Source organism: Telopea speciosissima, unplaced genomic scaffold, assembly GCF_018873765.1.
Source record: "Telopea speciosissima isolate NSW1024214 ecotype Mountain lineage unplaced genomic scaffold, Tspe_v1 Tspe_v1.0052, whole genome shotgun sequence".
NCBI classification, from domain to species: domain Eukaryota; kingdom Viridiplantae; phylum Streptophyta; class Magnoliopsida; order Proteales; family Proteaceae; genus Telopea; species Telopea speciosissima.
The window spans coordinates 90,862-96,861 of NW_025317388.1; the positions used below are offsets into that span (position 1 = coordinate 90,862).

Sequence of the window (6,000 nt, forward strand, 5' to 3'; positions counted from 1 at the left end):
GGTCATATGCCAACTCTGAAGAAACCCCTCATCCTGAAGCTGGAGGACATCGAAGGGCGGACGCTGGGGGATCAGGTCGAGCGAGGTCATCTCGTTCTCGGTCAGGGGTAGTACCCTATTGACATAGTTGAGGTTCATCTCCTTCCACTCGGTTCGGAGAGGGCTGTTGGGAATAGAAGCAAAGAAAAAATGGGGCTTCCAATACTTGTTGAAGGTCGGCGCGCCGACCAGAAATTTGTGGCCGCCTAGAGCGGCACTCTTCCCCGATCGGCTGCAGAAGTAGTACCACCCCTTCTCGGGAGACTTCTTCAGGAAGAAGAGCCGAGAAAAGAGAGCCATGCTCGCACCTCGGCCCATCTAGCAGAACAAAGCATAGAAGCCATACACGGCCAGCCAAGAGTTCGGCACCAGCTGACCAGGAGACAGGTGGAAGTGGTCCAAGATCTGATCCACCAGGCTGAGAACGGGGAGTCGGAACACATACTTGAAGGGTGTCTCGTACAGAGCCACCTCGCCGGGCCTGATGACGCAGGCCATCTCCCCGGGCTTAGGAACTCAGAGCTGAATGTCCTCGGGGATGGCGTAGGTCGGCCTCAGATAGTCAAGGTCGGCCTCCGAGATCGTGCTCGAAACAGTGCCCACACTACCTTCCTCGGGCTCAGGGGCGTCGGTAGACGAGCTGACCGAGCCAACCCCCACCTCGGACGAATCTCCCTCACTTGATTCCTCATCGGATGACGACGACCCGGAGTTCTCGGCCCGGTCTGCGGCTATGGATTGGGCCGCGTGGTCAAACTCCATGGGTAACGGGGGCTCGGCCACCTCGGCCTGACGAAGCTCCACTACATCGGGCTCGTCTGAGGTCGAGCCCAATAGGTCTATGGTGGGAGAGCGAGCGGGGAGTTCTCGGCTCAAACTCGCGCCCTCTGCCGCCCTGGCGAGCAGTTCGCCCATAGGACTACTACCAACTGACATACGAGGCGGAGAAGACTTACTGATTGAAGAAGAGCTGAGCGGGAACGAAACGACGGCCGAGTCGATCACGAGCAAGCAAACGACGAGATCTACCGAGTTGACGGATCCAAACTTGCCGAGAAGTCAATAACTTAAAGCAGTGAAGAATGAATAGTTAGGAGTCGCCTATTTATAATCCTTGGGTTTTACTGATCCAACGGCCGACCAGAGCTCAACATGATCCAACGGCCCAGATCAAAGGACGTTTCAAATTCCTGAGCCCGCCATAATGACTTTGCTGACGTGGTACAGACACCCAACCGTCAGATCGTGCAACGTCAAATCCGCAGCAATAAATAATCTCGGCTCAACCGCAAGAATCTTCCAGACAAGCTACCAGGAAACTTCACTCATCAACGCCGAGCCGACCCCTGATGAGTGGGGGGGCCTGTGATGAGGCATAAAACATCCCACCTATCGGAGGCTGCCACGTGGCCGACCCGACCTCAGTCCGAGAACAGAGTTGGGCCGAGCAGGAAATTGGGCCGACCCCATCTCCGATAAGTCACCTGACAAAGCCTGAGTGGAGCGAGCTAGCCGGTGGCTGAGGCCGAGATTGTACGGGTCAGCCATAGACTCCTAGCCGAGCTCATGGCCGAGACCAACCTCCCGGGCCGACCTCCATTGCCGACCCCATGGGCCGACCTCGTAGGCCAAGCCCTCCTCCATTGAAGCTCCCATAGCACCCCACCGGGGATCTCCGGGCCACGTCAGCACATCCCGAGAATCACGGGATAAGGACCGAGCCACGATCCTAGCGCATCACGAAATCGCACTCTACATGGACTCTTACCTTAATAAGAGTCCGACCCCGAAAATAACTCTCCACTCTGCTCTACGCGAGAGAACCTTCCGAAAGGACTCCTACCATACTAGGACTCTTCCAACCGTCTCATCTCCTCCTTACTCTATAAATACCCAGGTATGGAGCACTATTCCTCATCTGGCTTTTTATTACGCAGTTACGCTGTCGCGTTGGAGACCTGACTTGAGCATCGGAGAGTCCTAGGTCGGAGCCACACCGGCCCTCTTGCGCTCATTGCTTGGTTTTTGCAGGTTCATCCATGGGCGAACCAAGCACCGGAGGTTTTCACACGCAACACATCCCATAATCTCTCTCTTTTCCCTTCTTCAGGTGGAGAGCTCTTTTTCCCTTTTTCTCACTTATCTCTCTTTCCTAAATTCTCTCATTTTAGAACCCCTCACCAATCACTATCTCTCCCATCTCTTCCCAAAATAAAATATAAAAAATCCCAATCTCCTAGAATCTCTCTCTTTCTCCACACGTCCCTTTCACTCTCCTCTCTCCCAACTATCTCTCTCTCATTTCTCTCACCTATACGATTCTATCTATCCCCAAAATCCCAACTCCTTTAATCTCTCCATCTCTCTCATGCTCTCTTTTTTATTCATTCTTTTTTTTCTTCCTCACGGACGGGACTTCTCCTCTTCTCAATCCCTTTCTTCTTCTTCCGTTTTATCTTGGTAGCCCAAGTGGAGAGCAGCCTTGCCATCATCGCTGTTTCAGCAGCGTCGTCTTCACCTCATTGTAACCCCATCACGAACCAGCAGCTTCATCCATCGTTGCAATGCTCTAGTTCTCCACCTACATTTCATCACCATGGAAGATCACCGTTGCTGTCCCTTGTCGATTAGCCCCATGAGTGGCTAAGTATCTTCTGTCTTTAAGTGTAGATGAAGCATTAAATTTTGTTAATTAAATTTATGGATGATACATTTGATTGCTTGATGTTATGATTTATAATTTTATTTTATTGAATGGATTTTATTACTAAATCTAGTTTAGGGAATTTGTTTCTATGATTCATCTTCTCTATTCAAGCAATGGTATTCCTGTGATTGTAATTGAAACTGATAATAGTCTATAACTGATCGAACTAAGCGTGCTAAACCAAAAGTGAAAGACGATAGTGATTGGCAAGATAGGTTATAACTAGGTTGAATTGCAATTTATCATTCTGTGGTGTCATTAGGCTTGGAGCTATAATGAACCGTAAGTGTATGCCATAAATTAACTAATGAATCAATGTGGATTTAAAACCTGAAGGCAGTCTCTCTCTTTCAACTCTCAAATTGATTTTTAGTATCCCTTATAGTTAATTAAGTTATTATTTTTTGTTTAGTTTATTTAAAACCTAAAACGACTATATTTCATCCTTAGTATTTTAGCCTTCTAGTTCCCCGTGGATTCGATCCCTATTTACCAATGTTCTATTAGTTCTGATTAGGGTTTATTTTTTATAACATAACGACACGATCAATGCCCATCGAAACTTGGGGAAGCCTGGCTCGAAACCAATATAGATACTTAAGTATGCCAATAACCAGGACAGACACTTATTTATGCCTAATATCATTTAAGTAAATGTTTTTGTATTTGTATTTCATTTTTTTATTTGTCTATTATTCATAAATAAGCAAATACCCCCTATTTGAATCCAATAAAAATAGTTAAAAAATCAAATTCCAAACAGAAAAAAAAATTCAACCCCCTAATTCAAGAACAAAAACTGGATTTTCGACGGTAGGTACAATTTCACTTTCTAATGCTAGGCTTTTTCTCAAATCTAAAAATTATATAAATCTTAATATGGTAAAACATTGTTAAAACCTAAAGTGCAGTAAAATATTCATTTGTTTTGATGTCCAAAAAAATATTTTCATTCAGAGCGATTTTGACAGCATTTGTGCACACCAAATTAAGTTTGACCGATACATAACTCCTTTAATATAAACCAGATTTAAGCAGTCTTGGACTTATTGGAAAGTTGACAAAACAAAGCTTTCTAATAAATCCAAGATTGCTTAAATCTAATTTATATTGAAGGTGTTATGTTCCGATCAAACCTTATTCGATACAATGTCCAAAAACAATATACAGTATCAAACTTGGATCAAAACCACAAGTATTATTTTTAGTGTTCTCTATGTGGAACTAATGCATGGATTGGATTTAAAATGTCAAAAATAGGCAGCACAATAAGAATCAGGGCAAAAAAATAACTTCTGGGCCTCGAAACCAAGGTTCGAGTTAGCCTGGAGAAAGCTCCAGGTTTCAACCAAGATATGGTCGAAATCGAGACGAACTCGGTTTCTGGCTGGTCAAAACCCGAGTTTTAGAACCTTGGCTAAAACTGAGGTCTAGACAAAATAAGGGAATGAAAAGATGCACAAGAGTAAAATAATGAGAAAAAAAAAATCATGATGATGCAATGATTAATTTATGTGTCTATCTCCTCAAATTCACATTTTTTTAAAAATTTTCTCTTATACTTTCTTTTCTTTTCTTGACATCCAAATATAGCCTAAGGTATTCCAAAACTGACAGACTCTAAGCCCATGGAATGAGAAGAAATAGAAAAGAAAAAAAAAAGGAATCAAAAAGGGGAAGAGGGAAATTGTTATTTACCGCTCTTGAAAGGGTTTTATTAATTGCATTTTTTTTTCTTTTTCTTTTTTTTTCTTTTTTGACAATCGAAAAAATATAGATATATTAAAAATTAAAAGTCTTTACAATAGATTAGGTAGCATCTGTCTTTACAACTAAGTTTGTAGCATCTGCAGAGCCAAATTTCCTAGAGATCTAGCTAAATTATAACAGATCTGAAACCTAGCTAAGGAGAAATTAGAGCCAAATTTCCTAGAGATCTAGCTAATGTTTCGATAGTTGGTTTCCAAAAAAAAATGAACATTCTGTAATTTAATGTTTCCGTAGCTGGTTTCGAAAAAACTAATGAGACAAAAATCATGATGCTGCAATGATTGATTTTTGTATCTATCTATCTCTCATTCAATTTTTTTATTTGTAAATTTTTTTTTTATCTTTTCTTTTATTTTCTTGACATCCAAATATAGCCTAAGCTATTCCAAAGCTCACAGGCTCTAAGCCCATGGCATGAGCAGAAATAGAAAAAAAAAAAAGAATCAAATTAAACAGCAAGCATAAAAATAGCTAAATTAAGGGGGATTCATCTTTACCAGCCTTGCATGAGGACCTTGTCTTGATGCCCAAGCATCAACATATCCAACGATCCCATCTCCTTATTTTTAAGGAATAGCTTGCAGACCGGGGCCTGCCCATAGAGCCTGTCAATCCGGCCATCCTCATGTCTCTTTAGTGAACAAGTGAGAACTGAATAACTGGCCAAGAGTCGAAGGGCACGATCAATTATAACGGGAGCATCTGGGTTTTGTGTGGCAAGCTGAGAAGCAATCTCAGAAGGTGAGACTTCTGCTCCTGGACCAGCTTTGTTGATGATCTCAAGAATTTCGAGCTCGACAGCCCATCTTAAAACCATGGGAAGGACCGAAGAGCTTGCCAATTGCATTGCTTATAAACAAGCTTCCTCATCCTTATATTGCTGCTGCTGCTGTCCCATGGTGGCTTTGATCTGGTTCTAGTTTGAATCCATGGAATCTGTTTCCTAGGACTTGGGATTCTGTGTTAAGAGATGTAGAGTTCAATTAATAGTGAAGAGCTCACCTACCTAAAAAAATAAAAAATGGATCCCAGTGGCATTAACCACGCTCATGCTTTTCTTTCTATCATGATTAGTCACCACTCAAACAACCTAAGAGGCATGAGGTTCGCCATTGCAGACTTTTTTGAAATTAAAATTGGAGCAGTTAGAAGTATGTGATATTGGTATTTACAGATTCCATTTTGAGAGATTATCTTTGTTAAACTATCGTGACAGTGTTGGTAGTCATGGAATCATCTCTTGGTCCATCCCATTCCGGGTGGATGGAGAAATCGATCAAAATTGGATTTATGGTAAGATAAAAATTTATCACACCAATCTCTTCCTCTATCCCATAAAAATTAGGGAAAAGACAATAAGAGAAAAAAAAACATCTTTTTCCATCTCATGGAAAAAGGAAACCATCCCATACCCAAATGCACAGTGGAAAGAGATCGAGTTGGGTTTTCTTTTGTATCCCATGAATAACAATTATCTAAATAAA

At 42.5% G+C, this 6,000-nt stretch overlaps 1 pseudogene; it reads right to left on the bottom strand.

The window, feature by feature from the left end:
* Window positions 1–5,414, bottom strand: part of LOC122647456 — a 30,085-nt pseudogene extending 24,671 nt beyond the window's left edge.
* Between the last annotated feature and the right edge of the window lie 586 nt (window positions 5,415–6,000).